Source organism: Rhynchophorus ferrugineus, unplaced genomic scaffold, assembly GCF_030347505.1.
Source record: "Rhynchophorus ferrugineus isolate W39M unplaced genomic scaffold, kcgeb_rfMv2 rfM2, whole genome shotgun sequence".
In the NCBI taxonomy this organism is placed as follows: Eukaryota; Metazoa; Arthropoda; class Insecta; order Coleoptera; family Curculionidae; genus Rhynchophorus; species Rhynchophorus ferrugineus.
Genome location: NW_027472581.1, coordinates 5721228 through 5746519, shown reverse-complemented (window position 1 = coordinate 5746519; position 25292 = coordinate 5721228). Strand labels below are relative to the sequence as shown.

Sequence of the window (25292 nt, the reverse complement as noted above, 5' to 3'; positions counted from 1 at the left end):
ACTTTGAATAAAATACATTGCACTGATCTTTCATAATAAAGCTTAAAATTTAACAGAAATCATTTAAAACTAATTTATAGACCTAATACATCGATATTTATTTAAATAATATCGCAAAACAAAAATTTTGATATATCGAAAAAAATTTAAAGAAATTCATAATGAATGGTCATCTGATTTTGTTATAAAATAAAAAGGTATTATTAATAAGTAATAGGGTTGCAACTTATCGCAATTACCTATCAGATTGAACGGTATAATGAAAACTAAGGGTTGAATTATCCAAATATCATTCGGATTATTTGTATATCATAGTTAATATAAGGCCAAACAACACGTTATATTTTATTGAGTCCACAGTACGCAGCGTAGCTTTGATAAGTCTTCGGTCTTCCTTCCTATCACTGATTATTCAATCAAATCGAATTGTTATGGGCTTGTGGCAAAGAAAAACTACAACAGATATACAGGTCGAGAGAAATACACAAGCTAGAACTGTTTGGATATGTGGAAAGGATTGTCTACGGTAACACCCTTCGGTTAACATTTGATATTAAAGTTTTTCAGAATGAAAATTGATGACTGAAAATTAAAAGAAATTTATAATGAACGGCAATATGATTTTGCTATAAAATAAACGTGTATTATTAATAAGTAATGAGGATGCAACTTACCGCATATACCACTCAGATTGAACCGTATAATGAAAACTAAGGCATGAATTATTCAAGTATCATTCGGATTATTTGTATATCATAGTTAATATAAGGCCAAACAACACGTTATATTTTATTGAGTCCACAGTACGCAGCGTAGCTTTGATAAGTCTTCGGTCTTCCTCCCTATCACTGATTATTCAATCAAATCGAATTGTTATGGGCTTGTGGCAAAGGAAAACTACATTAGATATGCAGGTCGAGAAAAATACACAAGCTAGAACTGTTTGGATATGTGGAAAGGATTGTCTACGGTAACACCCTTCGGTTAACATTTGATATTAAAGTTTTTCAGAATGAAAATTCACCATTGAAAATAAAAAGAAATTTATAATGAACGGCAATATGATTTTGCTATAAAATAAAAGTGTATTATTAATAAGTTAATGAGGATGCAACTTACCGCATTTACCACTCAGATTGAACCGTATAATGAAAACTAAGGCATGAATTATTCAAGTATCATTCGGATTATTTGTATATCATAGTTAATATAAGGCCAAACAACACGCTATATTTTATCGAGCGCACAGTACACACCGTAGCTCTGATAAATCTTCAGTAAAGCGATTTTATTGGCATTGGCAGACACCATGTCATATATTTAAACACACGGCGACGTCACCGTTGCTGTTAACGCTTCTAGGTGACGTGGTAAAAATAAACATGGTAAGGCAGAAAAAAATACATAGACTGTTACGATGCAAGTGGGCGTATTTAGGTTTTCAATGAACTGTTAACAGAATAGTTCATTTGGTTTTAAAACTAAATATATATGCAGGCTTTTTTTGACGTTAGGGGAATTTTATGGAAAGATAAAAACTAGGGACGAGGATAGCCTAAGGTTTACGTAACTACGGATCATTTTGGGAAACGGATTATAACCTTACAGGAAATGTATCCACAAATATAGAGAAGCGATATAGATAGGTTATATTAGACACTTTAGTGTGCTTCTACCATTTAGTACACAACTACACAAGATCACAGGATTTGGATCTCTTGAGTCTGCATCCTAAGTTAGTGTTATCCAAGAGAGTTCAAGGACAAGATTTATTTGGACGTGGACAAAAACCTTTCAAAGAAATTTCAGACATTTCCGCAGTTGATGAAAACAAAGATTCCAAAAGACAAAACGTGTACCACTGTAAATTACTGTCTATGCAATTTTCTAACGTATTTACCGCTCTAGTAAATTTTGACACTAAACGAAACAAATCATATCTAGGTGAGCTCAATTAGAAGGAAAACATGAAATAGCTAATCCCATATATCGAATTAGCAGCAAGTTGTTTAATAAATAATGTTGTTCCAAAAGAAAGATGCAATTTTATAGATCTAATGTGATAACAGTAAAAAAACAGACATACCTACATTTGGCGTAGATAACAAGTCAATTGAAAAGTTCCCGGCCGGGCACATAGATGGCGCTACTAGAATTAAATCCATATGTTTTTTTAGTTAGCCCTAACTCTCAAAAAATGTGTGTATAAATTTGACAGCTGTCGGATTGTTAATCGTTTGTGAATTATAGCATTTTGAGTGAAGCAACTTTTGTTATTGTGAAAAAAAATTGATAAAAGGGAATTTCGCGTGTTGAAATAATATTGTTTTTTGAAGGGAAAAAATACAATACAAAATGGGTGAAATAATCAGCGAAGACGGTGAACGCAGTGGATGTTCAAAAGAGGTTGTTACCGACGAAACCATTAAAAAATGCACAAAATGATTTTGAATGACCGTAAATGGAAACTGAATGAAATAGCAGACATTCTAAAAATATTAACTGAACGTGTACATCATATCATTCACGAATATTGGGATATGAGAAAACTCTGCAAAGTGGGTGCAGCGCGAGCTCACTTTTGACCAAAAATAACGACGAGTTGATGATTCGGAGCAGTGTTTGAAGATGATCAAGCATAATAAACCCGTGCTTTTGCATCGATATATTACTATGAATCATCCGAGTGGACAGCACACCATGAATCCGCTCCAAAGCGTCGAAAAATGCAAGAGTCGGTTGGCATGGTTATGACGTCTGTATTTTGGGATGCGCTTGAAATAATTTTCATTGACTACCTTAAAAAAGGAAGGATCATGAACAGCGACTATTACATAACGTTATTGGGCCGCTTAAAGGACGACATCGCCGAAACACGACCGCATTTGAAGAAAAAGAAAGTGCTGCTTCACCAAGACAATGCACCGTGTCACAATTCAGTGAAAATGATGGCAAAAATCCATGAATTGGGCTTCGAATTACTTCCTCATCCACCGTATTCTCCAGATCTGGCCCCCAGCGACTAGTTCCTGTTCTCAGATCTCAAAAGAATGCTCGCCGGGAAGAAATTTTCGTCGAATGAAGAGGTGATCGCCGAAACTGAGACCTATTTTGAAGCAAAGAACAAATCGTACTACGAAATGGTATCGAAAAGTTGGAGGATCGCTATAATCAGTGTATCACCCTTGAAGGGAATTATGTTGAATAAAGAAAACTAATTTTGCCAAAAAAAATGTTTTACTATGGTACGCCGGGGACTTTTCAATTGACCTGTTAGAACAAACAATACGAACAATTTATTTTCAGCTATGGGAAGATTATGTTCTGTAGATGATTTTTTAACCATATTTTTCCACCAATGCCTACACCTATTTCTGATAATTATTTATTATTGAGTTATTGGTTCGGACACTCTCAATCTAATACTCTGATACCAGCACGTGCTTGTTTGATTTCTGGACCGCAGCTCATTACAATGAGTTACAATGCTAAACTTAAATCTAATACATACTAATAAAATGACGTACAAAATAATCGCTACAAATAGAAATAAATAAAAATGATGATCAGCTCCAATGTCCAAGTCCAATGGCCTGAGCGTCAAATTTTTTTTTAGATTTTAAAATGAAATATTTATTACCTCGTATGGTTTTGTAATTAATACTATAGTACCTTTTTTAATTATTGGGGCCTTGAAGTTTTCTCTGGGCTGCATGGGTGTAGTTTATATAAATTCAGTGTCTCTCATTTGATGATTTTTATAGTTTCATTTTATGTGTTAAAATTTTTATTGCGCTACTTCACTAACAGGTTATTTATTTTTTCGATTTTATTTCGTACTGTATATTTAAAGTTATCAGCCTTGGATAAAATGTATTTGTGCCCGTAGTTTTCTTCGCCGTATTATTCAATTTCTTCAATAGCATCACGACTATTACTTTAAACTAATGTTGTAGTGTGTAGTTGGTAGTTTGCTTGTAAATAACAATATATTGTATATTAATATAGCAGCATTTTGGAGCGATATTTTTCAAGAATAGGGTAAAATGATTAAAATTGTGAATGATAAATAGTAAAATACTTTTGGCTGTTTTATGGCAAAAATTTTTGATTGGGAACCCTCTCAATTTTTGTTAAAAAATATTTCCGTTCAATAATAAATAAAACATTTATTTTAATTTAAAAAGGCTCTGGTAGTTATTGTGCGATCATTTTCAATTATGTCATGGATTAGTCTTTTTCTATGATTAGGTACTTGTTTAAGTTTTATTTAGTATTTATGGTTATTGTACATCTTTAGTTTTTAGGTTCTGTTTAAGGTCTATTGTATTGTCTATATTTATTATAGTATATAGTTTAAAAATAGGAATTAAAATAATAAAATACGATAAAATATTTGTGGGGTATTATTCCATTCCATAGAAAAATTCCATTCCTTTTTACAGATCCACAGAACATTCAAATATATAAGTAAGTCTACTTTCTTTAAAATTAAATTATTAATTGCATATTAATAGTATTCAGTAATTTTTTTCCTTTTCTTTTTTAAAGTTAATACGTGAAGGAATATGTACATATCCGTCTCGCTTATACTACCATTGGAAAATATAATCACATATAAAATTAACTGCACCAAGCAATTATCTCCGTCCTTTCCTCTCTCACAACTTATACAGGAAAGGATTCGTACACCTTCGTCTGACATCACGAATTGATAAAAAAACAGTCGAACCGTGCATTTGACTGACAATAGTAATTACTATTTTCAGCGCCTTTTTTGATTATTGACTGTTTCGATTGCTTTGCAACTAGACTATCGATTGTTTCGACTGTTTTCAGTTGATAGTTCCCAACGCTACTTTAAACAGTTTTTAGGAAATAATAATAAATCTCACACAATAAATAAAATCAACAAGACAAATAATTAAGAGAATAAATTAAAAACAGATTATTTTATTACTGTCTAATTAGTTGGTGATTAAAAGGAATTTGCATTAAATTAAGTAGGAACAGGGCAGATGTTAAAACCACCGGGAAGTTTTAAATACACTGTTATGTTTTCTTTTCTGGGTTTTTCTATTTTTACGCTTTGTTTTGAATGTATACGGATTTTTTCAGCAACATACATACGCACTGCCGGTTAGAATGTTTGATTTTAGCCATAAACAATCCCGGTCTTAATTTAATGGAAGATAATGAATATGTTTTGTTAATTTTAGAGTGTAGTCGTTTTTTAGAACGTAGTATTTTTTTTTACTTTACTTAGTTAAAATTAAAAAATATATATCTCTACATGAAACAAGTCTTCCATTTATTATTACTGACCAATTCAGTTTATATTCATTAATTTTGTTGTTTGATGTCCAGATTGCCCATCAAACACTTTTAAAAATTTATGATGATGATGCTACGTCAAATCTTAATTATCGGTTTCAAAGGATATAAAAAAAACATATTTATTCCGAGCAATACAGAACTGCTTAGTTCGCACGCGCTTTAGAAATGCTAAAGAACGTCAAACTAACTTACTTTTATCGATATGGTATCGCCATGCGATCAGAAAGATAAGTAAAGGCTACAGAAAACGATGAAAAACATCTTAGAGGGAAAAATTATCAGAATACACGCAAGCACCCAATATATATTACAGCCTGCTGTAATAAAAAAATTCATCGAGATAAGACAATAAACAAAGGAAATTATTTGAGTATTAATTATGCGTGGCTTGCTTAAAGCTATTTGTCTCAACAAACCAGAATTAGGCATCGATAATTATGAAAGCATCACTACGCTCTTCTCCTCATTCACCCGATTTAGCTCTAGCAGACTTCAAAATATAGTTTTCATAAGTCAGCTTTGATGCCATTATAAAAATTCAACGACTGTTAAAAATCATTAAAACTATAGCCGGCTTGGTTGGCGCAGTGGTAAAGGCGACAGGACGGTAAATAATTCATATAATTTAACTGTAGGAAATTGTCTTATAAAGTGTGAAAGCTTGTGCGTGAGTGTATATTGTTCAGAATATACATGAACATTTGGTTAACATGTATGACGAGAGAAATAATACTAACTGTTTTTTAGATAAGTCAAATGCATTAAGGAGAATGACGTGATTAAATGTAGTTCTATCAAGGAAGATGTATACAGGTAGTAACAGGACAAACTAAATAGAAATATAAGTAATATCATAATGACTTTACAAGGAAACATTGCATCGAAAGAAACAAGAACTAAGCGTAAAATATAAATATGCTCTCTAATGAAAGTAAAATACATTACTCAGATATACAATAGTTAATTAGGTGGATTAGGCCTTCGGGGGATACCACTACAGAAAAAAACGCACCTAGAACCAATTAAATATAACCAATTAATTGTAATTTTTAAGTTATTCGATAATATATACTATATATAACCAATTAAACTAAACAAATCTAATGTAAGACGTAAAAAAACCAATGAAAACTAAAACGACTCATTATATCTTATCCAACGACAAAACTTGAACAACCCATTACAGATGACGAATCCATTAAATATATAAATGAATACCACGAGTATATTGAAATAAAAAAGAAATATTGTAGCTATATATTACTAAAGCGAACAGAACCTATAAACACTTTCCTGTATTTCATTCACAAATCAAACTAAAATTACGCTTATTTTGTTTACTACTTGATACATTGTAGTGTGTTATTCATTCTGTAAAAATCATTCAAATAATGATCGCATCTTACAAACAATTCGCATTTAGTATACAATATATATCCTATTATTAGTTATTTTTATTATAATACAGTGCAAAGCTTAACCTTGACGCATTTCTGTTATTCATTTTTTTTTAATTATTTGACATCTAGTCGGCGCTCAGCTTAATTAAAACGTTTTATAATTAGTTTTTTAGGTAAATTAATCGTTAGACTTAGCAGGTGTGCTTCTTATACGCAGATCTTGTTTTTGTATTAATAATAAGGTGCTTTAATTAGATTTTGTAAAGCAGGTATTAAAAATAGGTCTATAGAAACGTCATCATTGCGCAGTCATCATAAAGTGTTTACTAGAATAATTAAACATATAGTATTGTAACTCAACAATCACTACATAGTATAAAACAAAGTCGCCTTTTCTGTCCCTATATCCCTATGTGCGCTTAAATCTTTAAAACTACGCAACGGATTTTGATGCGGTTTTTTTCAATAGATAGAGTGATTCAAGAGGAAGGTTTATATGTATAATACATGCATAATATACTAAGGCAACATTGCTAATTTTAGAGGTTTCTAACGTGATGTCGTAAATTAACCTATTTTTTAGGCTTATTTAGCAATTAGCAAAAACGCTGCCTAACCCTACGAGTTAGATCAAATTAATGTACTACAATATTGTACACCATAAAAAGGTCTACAAAAAAGTCCGCGATGGTATATGTTTATCTTTTAGGGATAACCCACATTAACCATATTTATTGTTTACTTTTTACGTGAGAAAATGGCTTATTTACGAAGCCATTTTAAACAATACGGCATTAATCCTTGTCGAATTAAGTACCTTAAATACAGTGTGCAATTAATATAGATCAATATGGTTCCTTACAGCATGTAAATTAAACAAATATTTTCGGAGATATTACAAATTTAAAATTTGCGTTTAAAAATGTGTAATGTAATAAAAATTGTATGAATTTAGATATTCCAAAGATAGCAGGAAATCTTCATAGTAAGTATAGGGGAAGAGGAATTGTTTTACTCCAAATTTAATGCGTGCAGGCCAAGGGCAGTAATGAATGAACCAAAAATACTGGATCGATTTTAATCATGTTTTCATTGAGTGACATAGGCATATATATTTTATGCCCGTGCAAAGTCGGAGCGGGCCGCTATGTTTTTATATACAACGTTCATATTTTTTCTGTAGTGTATTTAATTTAGTATCAGCATTGCCCCGTGCGAAGCCGGGGCGGGTCGCTAGTATTCAATAAAACAGGTTAGAAACAAGTTATTTGCAATGGATAGTTAATATTTATTTAATCAAAGTATTGGCCATTTTATGCCATTCCGAAATAATATTTTCTCCTCCCTATCAGATATTTGAGCGTATTGTGGACGTTTATCGATAAAAGCACAATACATAATTGTTCAGTGCTTCTACAAGTTTCAACAGTTCATAATATATGATACCAGTCGATGGGCGATAAGCATTTTTTCGCTTGGGATCTTCGAAATAAATCCATCTTTCAACATTTGTTACCATTCGATGCAGAAATGAGTTCCCTCATGAGTTCAAAGGTATAACCTTTGAAGCAACATTTCACTGACAATTTCTCGATTTTCCATTTGCCTGTCATTCAATTGATGCGGCACCCATTTTCCCATCTTTTGGATTCATCTTCCAATCGCTTGTAATCGTTTACAAATTATGACTCCTTACACACTCAATATTTCGGTCAATTATTTTTGACCTTGTGTTAGATCTTCATCCACTAGTCCAGTATCTTCACATTTTCATCAAATTCACCACCTTTGAACACATAAGTGACTACTAGATGCCGTTATCAAACCAATTTCAAAATCTTCCAGAGAAAAGTATTTATTCCTTTTACCCTATTTCATTTATAGTTTTCTTTTTCTTTGATGGCTTGCTGATGATCCGAAAATAAGCATTAGCTAAAACAAAAACTCTCTGTATATATTAAAAGATAAGATAAAAATAACTGCGTAATCATAATAATGGACTGTTTATCAAAAGTTAATTGATATGCAATGAATTGTCAATAGGTTTTTCTATGTTTGAAACATAAAATGTATGCAAAATAGCAAATTTTGCGCATCGGCTAACCACAATTTGCAATGCTGTATTACTCATGTCTTTTTTTCTCATGTTGAATCATAAAATGATTACACGTTTTTGGGAAATACAAATATCGTCAACAGATCAGTAAATTGCTAATTGACCTTCAAATATCCGGAGATTTCGTTATTTATCTATAAAAACATAATAAAAAAATAAAACTATTTTAGTATCTATTTCGTGCACTGACGTATGTGTGCGTAAGTATTTTATTCATATTTCTACAATTTTATCGCATCGGTTGAAAAATATCCGGTCTCATCTCGACAATTTTTGATTGAGGACTACATTTTATTTATATTATTTACATTATATTATTATGGGCAATTAAATGTGTCTAATATTTAATGTCGCTTGACTGTTTAACATCTTCTAAATATAATCTTTTTTACTTACAAACAGAGAGTATTTGGGGTACATCCTGATTTTATTGTACAATCTCAAGAAAAGCACAAGAGAATGCAACTGTGTGCCTGCAGAAACATGTAGTGACAATGTCTTCGTGTGATTTGATTTAGAATATTTAAAAGTAGCGAATGTGAATAAAACTAGACTGCAATAATAATGGTAAATAATAATAATAAAATAAATTACAATTAACAAATAATCGATATGAATGATGTATCGATTAATAGGTTACCAAATGGAGCTCTGACACTGCGAAAATATGGTCAGCAACATAATTTCGGTGCAGAACTGGGATTTATTACTACGTCCAATGTTGTTTATCAGGTTTAGTTCCTTCTAAATTTGTCCGAAAAATCTTCACCCGTCAAGAAGATGAACAAATGAACAAATCAACAAATGGAAAGACGAATCGACAAATTGCTAGAGTAGTAGCAGAGATTATACACAATTTGCTCTTCTCTACTACTACTACTACTACTAGATTTCGTACAAACTTATTAAACATCTTTTCCAGGCACAAATAATTTTATGTCGTTATGATATTCAAGTTTATCCATTTTAATGAAATCTAATTATAAAACAAAATATACAGCATTTCCAATAAGGCGAGATTAAAAAATTAGAAATACAAGCTACGATAACAGCAAATCCGAAAAATAATTGAACAAATTTGGTCCGCTGTAAAAGAAAATACTCCAACATTGACACAGAAATTGACAACAACTTCAATCCTAAAAAGGCTACTGGAATTGATGATATTTCATGTGGGTTATTAAAAGAGCTGCCAGAAAGAGGAATCATTATGTTGACGTATATATATATATATATATATATATATATATATATATATATATATATATATATATATATATATTTCATTTCCATATATTTATATATTTATGTATTTCCCTGCAATATTTCTGAATGTCTCACAAGCTTTTGGCTGGGTATGACATTTAGAATGAATTTACAAAATGAGCAAATTTCTACCGCGGAATTACTGTCGCCAGCTGGAATCATATCTTTTCGAAAGAAAATTTCTAGTCTCACATGAAGGGGTATTCTCAACACTTAAACCTATTTCAGCTGGAGTTCCACAAGGTAGTGTCATGGGACCATTTCTATACAACTAAAAGACCAAACCAACTAGTAACACAACGCACCTAAAATAAAGTTCTACAATTAATGACCTATGTTTATCGCTACGTAATATAATACGTGTGTGTACAACACAATGGTTAAAGCGAAACTGAGCTAAACGTCACATGATCAAGATGGTGCGCAATCAAAATGGTAGCGGGACTTTTGTCTAACACCCTATATTAATCCCGTACTCGCTTTGTTTGTCTATTAAGTACAACAGAACAGTAGTAGTAAATTAATTTGTAAATTAAGATTGTACTAAGCATATCTAATGTAAGATGTAATTCACTACAAATATTAATGTACTTGAGACACGTGTACCCATACAAGAATCACAATATTTTACTCGATGGAACATCATCTCTATGACAGGCCGAGAATTTTTTACCTTACTCTCGCACAAAACACCGAAAGTTAGGGAAGCTTTTGAATAATTCTTGAACCTGACTTTCAACTGTGAAATTGCATTGATAAAAAAATTACTTAATAAATCCAAATAATGATGGTAAAAATAAAGATCAATTATAATTGTCAGGTGCATTGTAATAAATAAGAACACGTTTAATGCTTAAGGTGTACATATAAACGTCAACAATATTTTTACATTCATTTATTTGAAATACTGAGAATGCTATATTGCTTTTTAATAAACGTGCGATAGGTGGGTATTTTAAAATGAACACGTATGCTATTATAGTTAAAAATTATAATTAGTATTGTTCAGCTGGTAACGAAAATGGGCGTGAGGAAACGTCATCAGGCGTCATATGTTTACTATGATCTAATAAACAGCAGTGAGTAAATAACAATCAGCCTAACACATTTCCTGTTATCAAGAGAATAACTAAAATATCTGGTAATTTTTTAATTAGTATTGACTGAAAGTTAAGTGATTTATCTTTCCGATAATTTTCAAACACATGTCCTAATTTCTGTAACATCCTAATAGCTCCGAAAAACATTGGTTATTCTACCTTTGGGTTACGCCACAATAAGTTGTGGTGATATTTTTGCGGGTGCCAGGTTCAGGATCAATTTCAATTAATGAAACAAAATGAACGGATTTTAGTATAAGAAAGAACATATAGTTTATTCAAAGTTTATTTGTATATGCGTCATCGAAATTTGTGCCGTCAAAACGTCGCAATGTTGCCGCATCAACTTTGAGTTCAGTTTTAGTTCAGCTTGGATTTGGCATACGACAAAATTCTAATCTAAATAAAATAATTGAACAAAAATGTTATCAAATATAATTTATTTTAACATTATAGTATATCTAAAAGCTACAGTTAATTATACAGTCAAAATAGTTTATAGGTTACAGTTAAAACCTCTTATCACTATTGCTTTCAAGAATTTTGTATACGTCTGACAACTGGACGACGTCGACGCTTGATTGAACCAAGAAAACTATTCTCTGGCGCTATTCGAGATCAAATATACGAAATGTATAAGAACAGTGAGTACACAAAACTATTTTATCGATATAAACATAATTTAATGAAATTATTTCAGAGAATCCTGGAAAGTATACATAAAAGAGTTAGGGACATGCAGCTATTTGAGGGATATAAGTCATCACTTCATACACTCTTACAGGGCATAAGATTCAATGGTGTAAAGATAACCCTCGAAGAGGTCTAATGGAACTTCCAGATATTGCCTTAAAAAGAATTCAATTTTTAAAGGCATACTATAAGATCAAGGAAGATACATTATTTGAATTCCTGTGTTCTGATGAAACCTGGATATTTTAAAATGGTTCATTGGGGCACTTGGAAAAAGGTAAAAGTTACAATAGAGTTTGATTAGGCTGTGTTGATAATAATATTTATTAATAATTAATTACAGATATATTATTAATCAAGCAGGGAATAAGCATAGTTTTATTCCTGGTGCAGAATTAGTGTTTTCCTCCAAATTCAAGGACGACTACCATGAATAAATGAACCATAACATGTTTTTGTTATGGTTTGAAAATCAGTTCTTAAAAAACCTGGAAGAACCATCAGTTATTATTTTGGTGGAAAAAATCCCAACAATAGCATCAACAAAAGCTGTAATGAAGGAATGGCTACCAAAACATGAATTGAGTTTTGAAGATACAGAGTGATGAGAGTGGAAACAACTAAAGGTATGCACATAATTAACAGAATATAACTGTACAAAATAGTATTGCAGGTCGAGAAATATTTGTGCGCACAGATATGATTGTAATTGTTCAGAATTAAACTAGGTTAGAATGTATGAGGAGAGAATACTAACTGTTTTGTAGATATGGTAAATGCATTAGGCAGAATTCAGTGATTAATTTTATGAAAAATGGTGTACACAGATAGAAGCAGAAGAAATAAAATATACAGTGATACCAATGACTTGAGAAACAAACACACCATAGAATGAAACAAGAACTAAATGTAAAAATCGAATATCGATAAATATCGAATGAAAGTAAAATACATTACTTTGATATATAATTGTTAATTAGGTGGATTAGGATTCCAGGGGGATACCACTGGGTGGCACACCCAAATTTTTTTATTTACATTTTTACAAGTGTTCGATAGATTAGAAATTAATAATTTGGTAACTGACTAGAGATTCTGATAGTAAAATATGCTGAATGAGATGGTTTTGTTGTGGGCTTATGACCCAATGCTGATAATTACTAACTCAGAGTGATAAGAGCACAAACAACTAAAGATGATTATATAATTAATTAGAATAACTGTTGAAAATCGTATCCTAGAGTGTGAAACATTTATGTGCATAGTTATTTGCGTAATTGCTCCCTTCATGGGTGATTTTCGATACCATTCTTGTAGTACGATTTGTCCTTTAATTCAAAATAGGCCTCAGTTTCGGCGGTCACCTCTTCATTCGACGAAAATTTCTTCCCAGTGAGCATTCTCTTGAGATCTGAGAACAGAAAATAGTCGCTGGGGGGCCACATCTGGAGAATATGGTGGACGAGGAAGCAATTCGAAGCCCAATTCATGGATTTTTACCATCGTTTTCGCTGACTTGTGACACGATGCATTGTCTTGGTGAAGCAGCACTTCATTTTTCTTCAAATGCGACTGTTTTTCGGCGACTTCGTCATTCAAACGGGCCAATAACGCTATGTAATAGTCGCTGTTGATGGTCTTTCCTTTTTCAAGGTAGTCGATGAAAAATACTCCATCGCATCCCAAAATACAGACGACATAACCTTGCCAGCCGACTGTTGGGTTTTCCCACGCTTTGGAGCGGGTTCATCGTGTGCAGTCCACTCGGATGACTGTCAATTGGACTTCGGAGTGAAATTATGGAGCCATATTTCATCCATTGTCACATATCGACGCAAAAACTCGGGTTTATTACGCTTGATCATCCTCAAACACTGTTCCGAATCATCAACTCGTTGTTTTTGGTCAAAAGTGAGTTCGCGTGGCACCCACTTTGCCCAGAGCTTTCTCATACCCAAATATTCGTAAATGATATGATGTACACATTCAGTTGATATCTTTAGAATACCTGCTATTTCATTCAATTTTAGTTTACGATCATTCAAAATCATTTTATTGATTTTTTTAATGTTTTCGTCGGTAACAACCTCTTTTGGGCGTACACTGCGTTTACCGTCTTCGGTGCTCATTTCACCACGTCTAAACTTAGCATACCAATCCTTGATGGTTGATTTTCCTGGGGCAGTGTCCGGAAACTCGGCATCAAGCGAAGTTTTTTGCTTCAACTGTATTTTTTCCCTTCAAAAAGCAATATTTTATCAACACGCGAAATTCCTTTTAATCAAATTTTTTCACAATAACAAAAGTTGCTTCACTCAAAATGCTATAATTCACAAACCAATGATCCGACAGCTCTTAAATTTATACACGTATCTTTTGAGGGTTAGTGCTAGCTAAAAAACATATGGATTTAATTCTAGTAGCGCCATCTATGTGTCAGGCCGGGGTCTTTTTAATTGACTTATTATGCTCTCTAAAACAAATGTTAATTAGATAGATTAGACCGCACCACATAAGAAAGTGTCTAGAACTCCACCTAAAAGGAGGTGTAGAAAATAAGTTCAATGTAGATATACTAAAGCAACTCTCACCTACACACTATTGTACAAATATGTAGCATCTATGTGTCAGTCCGGGGACTTTTTGATGACGTGAGGGCGAGTTTCATCTTTAACATTGCATTTTTTTTATTTTCATAACACAATAACTTTTGACTGGGTAAAAAATAAAGTTAACTGTCTACCCAAAAACATCCTATGAACTATAACCTCTCAAACTCGCTATAGCATGGTTTCATTGAATTAGTACTACTAGAGATATGTAAATTTAAAGCCATGTATTTAAAAAAGCGAAATTACTTTTTTACCGATGTATAAATTACCCAGTTCTGTTTCAATTTATATGTCTTGCTACTATTGACCACTGTAGTATATTACAGATATTTATAATATCAACATTTAAATAATTCAAACTTTCTATAAACTTATATCACATGCAAGTTGTTTCGTATATATTTCCGGATTTCTACTTCCTACAAAAACTGACAAAAACGTATGAGATAATTAATAAACTAAATGTTGGGCAAGAATGGGAGTGCGAAAATATCATAAAGTATTCTTATCATCATTAGATAACAAATAATAATTAGCGTCCATTATTTATTCTGCATAATATTAAGGCAGATTAATAAAATGATAGAAATCTTTAGATTTTCACTGAGCTTGCCATTATTCTTGTGTGAAAAGAATTCGAAATTAGCCGTTATGAGTCGGTTGGAATGTTAAGCAATATTAGATGCAATAAAATGTATATTTTATGCTAACAATAGTCTAATTTGTTTATATGAAGCTTTAATAGTAAAAGTGTATATTTTGGTATATCTATTCATGGATAATCTTGAAATTAATTACAATTTGTTTTATAGAACTGTTAGAATAAATTGTACCAGGATTAAGCCATATATACGTAATTTTTTATTTGTCTATGTTAGTTTAGTTTTCGGAGATTCAGATGAAAATTTTTGAGAAACAACTCACTTGATAAAAGAATCTCATTCATTGGAAGTTTCTCAAAACAGAGAAGTGCTCTTATTTTGAAATAAGACTAGCATATATGTTTTATGATCACAAAGCTTACTACAATACTAAAATAATATAGAATAAATCTGCTGTTAATTTTTTTAATTAAATAACGTATATTTCTCTTACTGAAGAGGAGCACACACGTAAGAAACTGCAATTTGAAATCTGTAATTTCGTTCATATTTTCTAAAAAAATACTAAAATAATGAAGACTAATTTAATAGCAAAACCTTGTCTAATAAATGCAATTAAGTTAGTTCTAATTTATAGGTAATATGAGAATTTGGACGAGGTTGTAACTTGGTTGTACATAGAAAAGAAGTTGAAGAAACTTACTTACTCTTCTTTGATGTTCTCACGATTATCTGTAACAAATTTAAAATGAAAAAGTAGTTTTAAAACAAATCCTAAACATCATTCTTAATGAAAATAATAAATTACTATACCGGAAATATGAAACTAGCGTTGGGAACTGTCGACTGAAAACAGTCGATAGTCAAAAAAATAGCGACCGAAAATAGTAACTACTAAATGCTATGGAGGAATATTTTACATGTAACTGATTATATTTCAGGAAGTGTCATTTTATAGGCTTGCCAAAAATCCAAAAATGGGTTTTCTAAATGCCCATTAAATGGCATTTTCAAATACTGCTTTATCTGTAAAGTTGCTGCAGTACTTGCGAGTAATTACTTCTTTCATTCTAGCAATTTATTAAAATATCTCCAGATGTCAATACATTCTTGATTAGTAGTTGTGTGTTGAATTTCGAGTTGTGGAATTATATTTGTATTTTTTGAAGTTAGAATAGAAGTTACCTCATTTGTGATAACTTTATGTATCGCCTCAGCATTATTCGCAATACCAAATCCTACGTTTTAAAATCTAGGATCAAAAGATGTCCTCTTATTAATGGTATAATCATCAAGACATAAGACATCGTAGGATATCTTTCACCAGATAACTCGGTGGTCATTATTTCAATGGGCTTTAAAAGTTGAATACATTCTGTTAAGATAGTCCATTCATCAACAAATAAAAAAAGTGGTGCTCTTCTTAATAGCCATCAAAATAAATTGTTGAATCTTAAATTAGAGTTTTCTTATCAGAAAATGTATTTATTACAAATATGTAATATATTTTATTCACTTCTTTAGCGTTATAAATTTAATATTTTTAAAGGAAATTTAACAACTGCTATTGCTTTTGGAATCGATGCAATTTCTGAAACCTTTGGAACCCAATTTTAGTTTTCAAAATTTTAGGAAAAAAGTATTGACAAACAAAAGGCTTGGACAAAAATCGTGAAAGTTTATCAAAAAAGTATTACCTATTATGCCATTCAAATGTATCTTACTATTTATCATTTACAATTTATTCTTTTGCAAACCACAAAATACAAGCAAACTACAAAAAAAACTTAAGACCACATATATTACATATAAATCTATATAAGCATAAATTCGGCACATTGTTAAAAATCTGTCGAATGAACTAGTAGAATCGAAAATAGTAAGTAAAAATAAACGACTGAAACAGTCAATAGTAAATAATAATGAAATCAGTCGAAAATAGCGACTGAAAACAGTCACTAGTAAAAACAGTCGAACCAAAAATAGTGACTGAAAACAGTCGATAGTAAAAAGTAATCAATTACTAAACAGTCGGTAGTCAATTTCAGTCGATTGTTCTCAACACTATATGTAACCGTTATGTAAACACTAATCTTTTTCGGAGAACGCCTACATGAACAAATGTTGCCAGATATTGAGAAATATCAAGTGTATAGACATTTTTAGACATAATGATACAAATAGGTATAAATAAAGAAATCCCAATACTATTTTAATTACTTCTCTACTGAAGTATCAAATCTTAATAGTGATTAGCAAAAAAAAAACAATAATAATATTATAAATATCAATAAGTCATATCCATTATTATCATTGAAACGACTGGTTATCGCTAAAAATGGAATTAGCTTTATATATTTAAATCTTATTGTATGTAAATCTTAATCTAACTAATTAATAAAACTTTGATTAATTATAATTGTATATTTTGAATTTATTAAATATATTTTCGCTAAAAGAGATTTAAGTCAGTATTTGAGCTTATATTCAGTATTATTTTCTTGGGTCCATTGTATATCTTGCCTATTTCAATTGATAGTAAATAAATAATTGATATATAATAATGTTCAAGCTGTCAGTCTACAATAAAACACTCCATAAACAAATGTAGGTAATTTAAATTGAAATAAAATTCATCTAAATATCAGAAAAACATTTTCTACATTTGAATGGTAATGCTATGACATCTGGTAGTTAATGCTTTAATGCATCCGAATTAAAGTGTTTTTGCTTGCTATGCCTAAAATCCAAAAAACAAGCATTTTCCTTAAGTAACATCGCGCTAGATAAAAAGCAAAACACATTAGAACCAAAATAAAATAACTATACTGGTTAGTCCGAAGATAATCTCAACTGGATCTAAAATCAAAGAGGTTGATCTATAAGACAATTATAGAGCCAATTTGGACCTATGGGGTGCAGATATAGCGTTGCACTAAAAATTTAAATCAATTAGTCATACAACGCTGTCAAAACAAGGTCCTTCGATTGATTACCAATGCCTATCGCTACGTAACCAACGAAGAACTGCACGATGACCTGGAAATCAAATGGATTTGCGAAGTTATCCAAGATTTCGCGAAATTCATTGAAACGCGAAAGAAGATTACTAAATCATACTAACGTGACAGCAACACAACTGCTGGACAGTGCGCAGGATGTCAGGAGGTTGAAGCGAACCAAACTATACGAACTTATATAAAGTGTATACCTTTAGTGTAAACTATAGCTATAAGTTATTACAATTTTATTATTGAGGAATACATATTGATGTATTTTCTCGTACTCATTTTGCTTGTGAATTAATCCAAGTACAAATTAAAAGTAGTAAAAATTAATGTATAATTAAGATTCTACTACTAATCTAATAAAGATGTTATAAAAAAAGATTCCCTAAGAGTCCTTTAATTATACGACTCTGAACTTATATCAAACGTTCAAAATATTTCAAACTATTTTCTACAATGTCTATCAGAAAACAAGAAAATGCTGTGGAATTGCCAAAGAACACCTAGTATTCCTTGACAAGAAAGACGAAATAACAATAAAAGTTCATTTCAGTCATAAGAAATGTGATATCTTTGCTAACTATCGGTATTAGAATTTCGACTGTTAACATATTGTGATATCAGAACCAAGAAAACACAAAATAATATTGAAATAAGTTAGGAATTTGCTTTCGCATTCTTGCTAAGCTGTTATGAAATTCTACACAAATTGCTTCGTGTTATGTTAGTACTCCGTTCCAATAACATAACTTTTGGTTTTATGTAACTGACGTATGTATGACGGGCGTAATGATTAAAACAAATGCCGATTACTCATGGCAATACGATTTTTTTCGCTAGTTTTACAAAATAAACTTCGTATCATATAAAAAAAAATCTGGTGTTTGTTATTGATTGGTTTAACTTCGATTTGTAATGGCGTGTTTTGTAAAAGTTATAGATCTTACTAATAGCATGCAAATTAAAGCAATTAATTATATTCCGATTTATATCCTGATATAATCTTTGTAAACCTTTCACTCTACAGGCAGCTTACGCATAAATCGAACACATAGTAATTAAATAAAATATTAACGCGTAAGTTTTAGTTAATGAGGAGCCTAATTCAATATTTCAGTAATTTTAATATTGTATGTCAAAAGCAAGAGCAATTAATTTAGGTACACATTTGTTTTGGCATGAAATCAGATGAACACAGAGGATGTCTACTACAAATTTTATTAATTGGCTATAGAAATTGTACAGAGCTTCTTTTTTTTATATGAGAATGTTTTTTATTTATTTCTTTAACCGGGTGGATTAATAATGATGATTGAACAATAAGGATGCACAGCATTCACCAAATATTGTATAAAGTAAATTAAAATTTATTAAAAAAAACTGAAATTGAGACAACATTACAAAATTGGACATAAAAAAGTACATACTGTTGCTGTAATATATCAATATATATATCAATATATATATATATATATATATATATATATATATATATATATATATATATATATATATATATATATATATGAAGAATATGTGGAAGAACCGAAAATATATGTATGTTAGAATTAATATTAACAAACCATCCATTTTTTGTAATCGAACTTTTCATAGTATAACTTAAAAAATAAAAGTTATATAACTAAAATAATATAACATAAAAATTATTATAGTACAATTCGATTCTGTGTAAAATTATTTAGTACAATTATAATTTTCATTAACTTATGATTATTTTTACGGAAATTACAACTAAATATTTCATAATGACAAAAAATCGAAAATTTTCACGACTACATATATGGAATAATTGCCAAAATTGTCAAATATATATATATATATATATATATATATATATATTTGACAATTTTGGACAATATAAACTGAAATCTATTAATTATTATTGAACGACCCTGGTATTTGATTTATATTCGTCAGATTTAAACATTTTTATTACCAATAACTCAATTGTAATCAATACTAATTGATTATCAATAAATCCCACATCACGTAATATATTACGATTGTTGGAATTATATTATTTTTATAAATTTACTATTACTGATTAATAATTTTAATAATAATGTTATTGGTGAACTGAATAAAGAAAAACCGGAAATAGTTCAGTGTAAAAGCGAACACGACGATGTCTACTACAAATTTTATTAATTGGCTATAGAAATTGTACAGAGCTTCTTTTTTTTTATATGAGAATGTTTTTTATTTATTTCTTTAGCCGGGTGGATTAATAATGATGATTGAACAATAAGGATGCACAGCATTCACCAAATATTGTATAAAGTAAATTAAAATTTATTAAAAAAAACTGAAATTGAGACAACATTACAAAATTGGACATAAAAAAGTACATACTGTTGCTCATAAAAACGTACTGTTGATAAAGCTATCAATATATATACATACATTACGACGTGTTCATAGTATAACTTAAAAAATAAAAGTTATATAACTAAAATAATACAACATAAAAATTATTATACTACGATTCGATTATGTGTAAAATTATTTAGTACAATTGTAATTTTCATTAACTTATGATTATTTTTACGGAAATTACAACTAAATATTTCATAATGACAAAAAATCGAAAATTTTCACGACTATATACATGGAATAATTGCCAAAATTGTCAAATATATATATATATATTGTAACAAAATAAACGAAAATGTATGTTAAATTGTTATAGAATGTATACTTATGTGTGACATAAACTGAAATCTATTAATTATTATTGAACGACCCTGGTATTTGATTTATATTTTTCAGATTTAAACATTTTTATTACCAATAACTCAATTATAATCAATACTAATTGATTATTAATAAATCCCACATCACGTAATATATTACGATTGTTGGAATTATATTATTTTTATAAATTTACTATTACTGATTAATAATTTTAATAATAATGTTATTGGTGAACTGAATAACGAAAAACCGGAAATAGTTCAGTGTAAAAGCGATTCAGTTTGCGTTTTAAGCACTAATCATATCATATGAAAAGTCGTAGAAATATTGCACACCACTCAATCCATAATGTGATGGTTAAAGCATATAGCTCTCATGCGGAGACCGCGGATTCAATTCCCGACGGGGGCAACAACTTTTTGTTGTTCTAGTTTGATTAGAACATTTGTTAAATCACCTAGACTAGGTAGCTGACCCCGGGTCCCGAAACGTTCTTTATTTTCAATCAATGTTTCTTTATTCCTATTTTTCCTCATATTGAATTTCGACTTTCACCTAATCGGTAAGTTACTAGTTTGTGCAGTGGGATTTGTCGTTATATATCAGGTTTATAAATTAATTTTGAAGAACGTACAATAGATGGTGTTACTATGTATTAGTTCGAAAGTCTCACTGATAAGCTTCACCTTTCACTATGTGTCATTTCGTCGAAGTGTGAATAGAAATTTATTTCAGTAAGTTGAAAATGTCTTAATTTGTACCATACAAATCTAATTTGGGGGAAGTTTTACCTTTTGACTTCAATTTGAAGGAAAAGAGAGCTGAAGACCATCGAATGCTGTTACAGCAGTTATGCTCATTCAATTTCAATATTTGAATACTGGTTATATATGGTTAATACATATATATATATATATATATATATATATATATATATATTGTAACAAAATTAACGAAAATGTATGTTAAATTGTTATAGAATGTATACTTATGTGTGACATAAACTGAAATCTATTAATTATTATTGAACGACCCTGGTATTTGATTTATATTCGTCAGATTTAAACATTTTTATTACCAATAACTCAATTATAATCAATACTAATTGATTATTAATAAATCCCACATCACGTAATATATTACGATTGTTGGAATTATATTATTTTTATAAATTTACTATTACTGATTAATAATTTTAATAATAATGTTATTGGTGAACTGAATAACGAAAAACCGGAAATAGTTCAGTGTAAAAGCGATTCAGTTTGCGTTTTAAGCACTAATCATATCATATGAAAAGTCGTAGAAATATTGCACACCACTCAATCCATAATGTGATGGTTAAAGCATATAGCTCACATGCGGAGACCGCGGATTCAATTCCCGACGGGGGCAACAACTTTTTGTTGTTCTAGTTTGATTAGAACATTTGTTAAATCACCTAGACTAGGTAGCTGACCCCGGGTCCCGAAGCGTTCCTTATTTTCAATCAATGTTTCTTTATTCCTATTTTTCCTCATATTGAATTTCGACTTTCACCTAATCGGTAAGTTACTAGTTTGTGCAGTGGGATTTGTCGTTATATATCAGGTTTATAAATTAATTTTGAAGAACGTACAATAGATGGTGTTACTATGTATTACTTCGAAAGTCTCACTGATAAGCTTCACCTTTCACTATGTGTCATTTCGTCGAAGTGTGAATAGAAATTTATTTCAGTAAGTTGAAAATGTCTTAATTTGTACCATACAAATCTAATTTGGGGGAAGTTTTACTTTTTGACTTCAATTTGAAGGAAAAGAGAGCTGAAGATCATCGAATGATGTTACAGCAGTTATGCTCTATCAATTTCAATATTTGAATACTGGTTCCGACATTTTAAAAGCAGTGATTTTGATACCAAAAACCAAGAGTATTCTGGATAGAAAAAAAAGTTGAAGACGAGGATTTGGAGGATTGGGGAGATCGTTGATGACTACAATTGATGCGTTTGAGAGAAAAAAATGGCGGGGATACTGCCAGACACAGTAATGCTGTTCTTCAGCATGGACATATGTTATAAAATCCGAGAAAGCATAATTTGAAACATTAAAATGGGAACTGTTCCTACTATACCCTTATTTTACACTTCTATATGAAGCTATACTTCTTATAAAGGTACCAAAAATAGGTCGATTCGTGGACATTGCCTGAAAGATGAGACAGCGAATTACTCGCAGCAATAAATATTACTAATTGTAGCTATTATCAGAGCGTACCAGAGCGTACTCAGAGCGTGTACAAAATACAAAATGAGTAAGTTGAAAATCATCTAACCTGTAATCATATCTCTTCGAAAGACAATTGAGTCTCGTGAAGGGGCATTCTCAACACTTAAAACTTATTTCGGCTGGAGTTCCACAGGGTAGCGACCACTCCAATATCTGCTTTATACCGTTGCCGATGGTACAGTTAACATTGTAAAAGATGTATTTCTGGCTAAGGCTGTAGAAAAAGTACAATTCGCGGTCAACAAGATCTACAAATGGACTAGAGACTGGAAAATACAACTTAATAGCTCACAATATGTCCATGTTAATATTGCGTTGCAACGAAACGACCAAAACCTAATTACATCATTTGATGGGTGCCCAATTCCTCAAGCAGAATCAGCTAAATACCTCGGAAAATATTTCGATGGTAGGTTAAATTGGAAATATCATGTTAGACAAAAAGCAGAGCAGATTAGACTCAAAATCATGCAACTGTACTGTTTAGTGGGAAGATACTCCCAACTTAACCTAAAAAGAAGACCTAAAGAGATTGTTTGTAAGTCAATCATAAAGCTAATTTGGATCTATGGGGTGTAAATAAGGGTTGCACCAAAACTAAAAACCGACTAGTAATCCAACGCACCCAAAAAGAAAATTCTACCATGCTTATCGCTCGGTAACTAACAAAGAGCTGCACGATGAATCAAATGGATACACAAAGTGATCCAAGATTTCGTCTTTAAACATGAAATAAGATAGCTGAACCACAGCAGCGTGTAAACAATACAGCTACTGGACAACACGCAGGAAATGAGAAGAGTGAAGCGAACCAAACCACACGAACCTGTCTAGTAAGTATAAGAATAAGTATTTATAACATTAGCTTCAGTAGATTAGTTTTAATTTGGGATAATAGACGAATGTAAGTACAACAAAACAGTAGTAATAAATTCATTTGTAAATTAAGATTGTAATATGCATATTTAACAGATTAATTGAAAAGTCCCCAGCCTACCATAGTAAAACACATTTTTTGGCAATTTTTTTGTATTCATCATAATTCCCTTTAAGGCTGATACACTGATTATAGCGACCCTCCAACTTTTCGATATCATTTTTGTTGTACGATTTGTCTTTTGCTCCAAAATAGGCCTAAGTTTCGTCGATCACCTTGTCACTCGACGAAAATTTCTACCCAGTGAGCATTCTTTTCAGATCTGAGAACAGAAAATAGTCGCTAGGGGCGATATCTGGAGAATACGGTGGATGAGGAAGCAAATCGAAGCCCAATTCATGAATTTTTGCTGTAGTTTTTCTTTCTTTTTCTTCAAATGCGGCCATTTTTCGGCGATTTCGTCCTTCAAGCGGCCCAATAACGCTATGTAATGATCGCTGTTGATGGTCCTTCCTTTTTCAACGTAGTCAATGAAAATTATTCCATGCACATTCCAAAATAGAGACGCCATAATCGTGCCAGTCGACTGCTGCGTTTTCCCACGATTTACAGCGAGTTGATGGTGTGCAGTCCACTCGGATAAGTGTCGATTGGACTTAGGAGTGAAATTAAAAGTGGATCCATTGTCACATATCGACGCTAAAACTCGAGTTTATTACGCTTGATCACCTTCAAACACTGCTCCGAATCATCAACTCGTCGTTGTTTTTGGTCAAATGTGAGCTCGCGTAGCACCCACTTTGCACAGAGCTTTCTCATACCCAAATATTCGTGAATGGCATCATGTACATGTTCAGTTGATATCGTTAGAGTGTCTGCTATTTCATTTAATTTCGATTAACGGTCATTCAAAGTAATTTTGTGGATTTTTTAAATATTTTCGTAGGTAACAACCTCTTTTGGGCTGTGTGGGCTTTTCCACTGTGTTCACCGTCTTCGGTGCTCATTTCACCACGTCTAAATTTAGCAGACCAATCCTTGATGGTTGATTTTCCTGGAGCAGTCTCCGAAAACTCGGCATCAAGCCAAGTTTTTGCTTCAACTGTGTTTTTTTCATTAAAAAGCAATATTTTATCAACACGCGAAATGCCTTTTTATCCATTTTTATTCACATTAACAAAAGTTGCTTCACTCAAAATGCTATAATTCTCAAATTAATGATCCGACAGCTGTCAAATTTATACACGCATCTTTTGAGGGTTAAGGCTAACTTAAAAACATATGGATTTAATTCTA

At 31.1% G+C, this 25292-nt stretch overlaps 1 protein-coding gene across 6 annotated transcripts in view; it reads right to left on the bottom strand.

Annotated features, from left to right (window-relative positions):
- The window catches only part of Ip6k (Inositol hexakisphosphate kinase), a 123600-nt gene that overhangs the window by 51065 nt on the left and 47243 nt on the right, over nucleotides 1-25292 (bottom strand). For 2 of the 6 annotated variants that reach the window (XM_076394748.1, XM_076394743.1), the window contains exon 2: nucleotides 15830-15858. The exons of 3 other annotated variants lie outside the window; for them this stretch is intronic. The gene's annotated coding sequence lies outside the window, so the exon portion shown is untranslated. The remainder of the gene's footprint in view (nucleotides 1-15829; nucleotides 15859-25292) is intronic. One more of the 6 variants, XM_076394744.1, reaches the window with a different exon arrangement.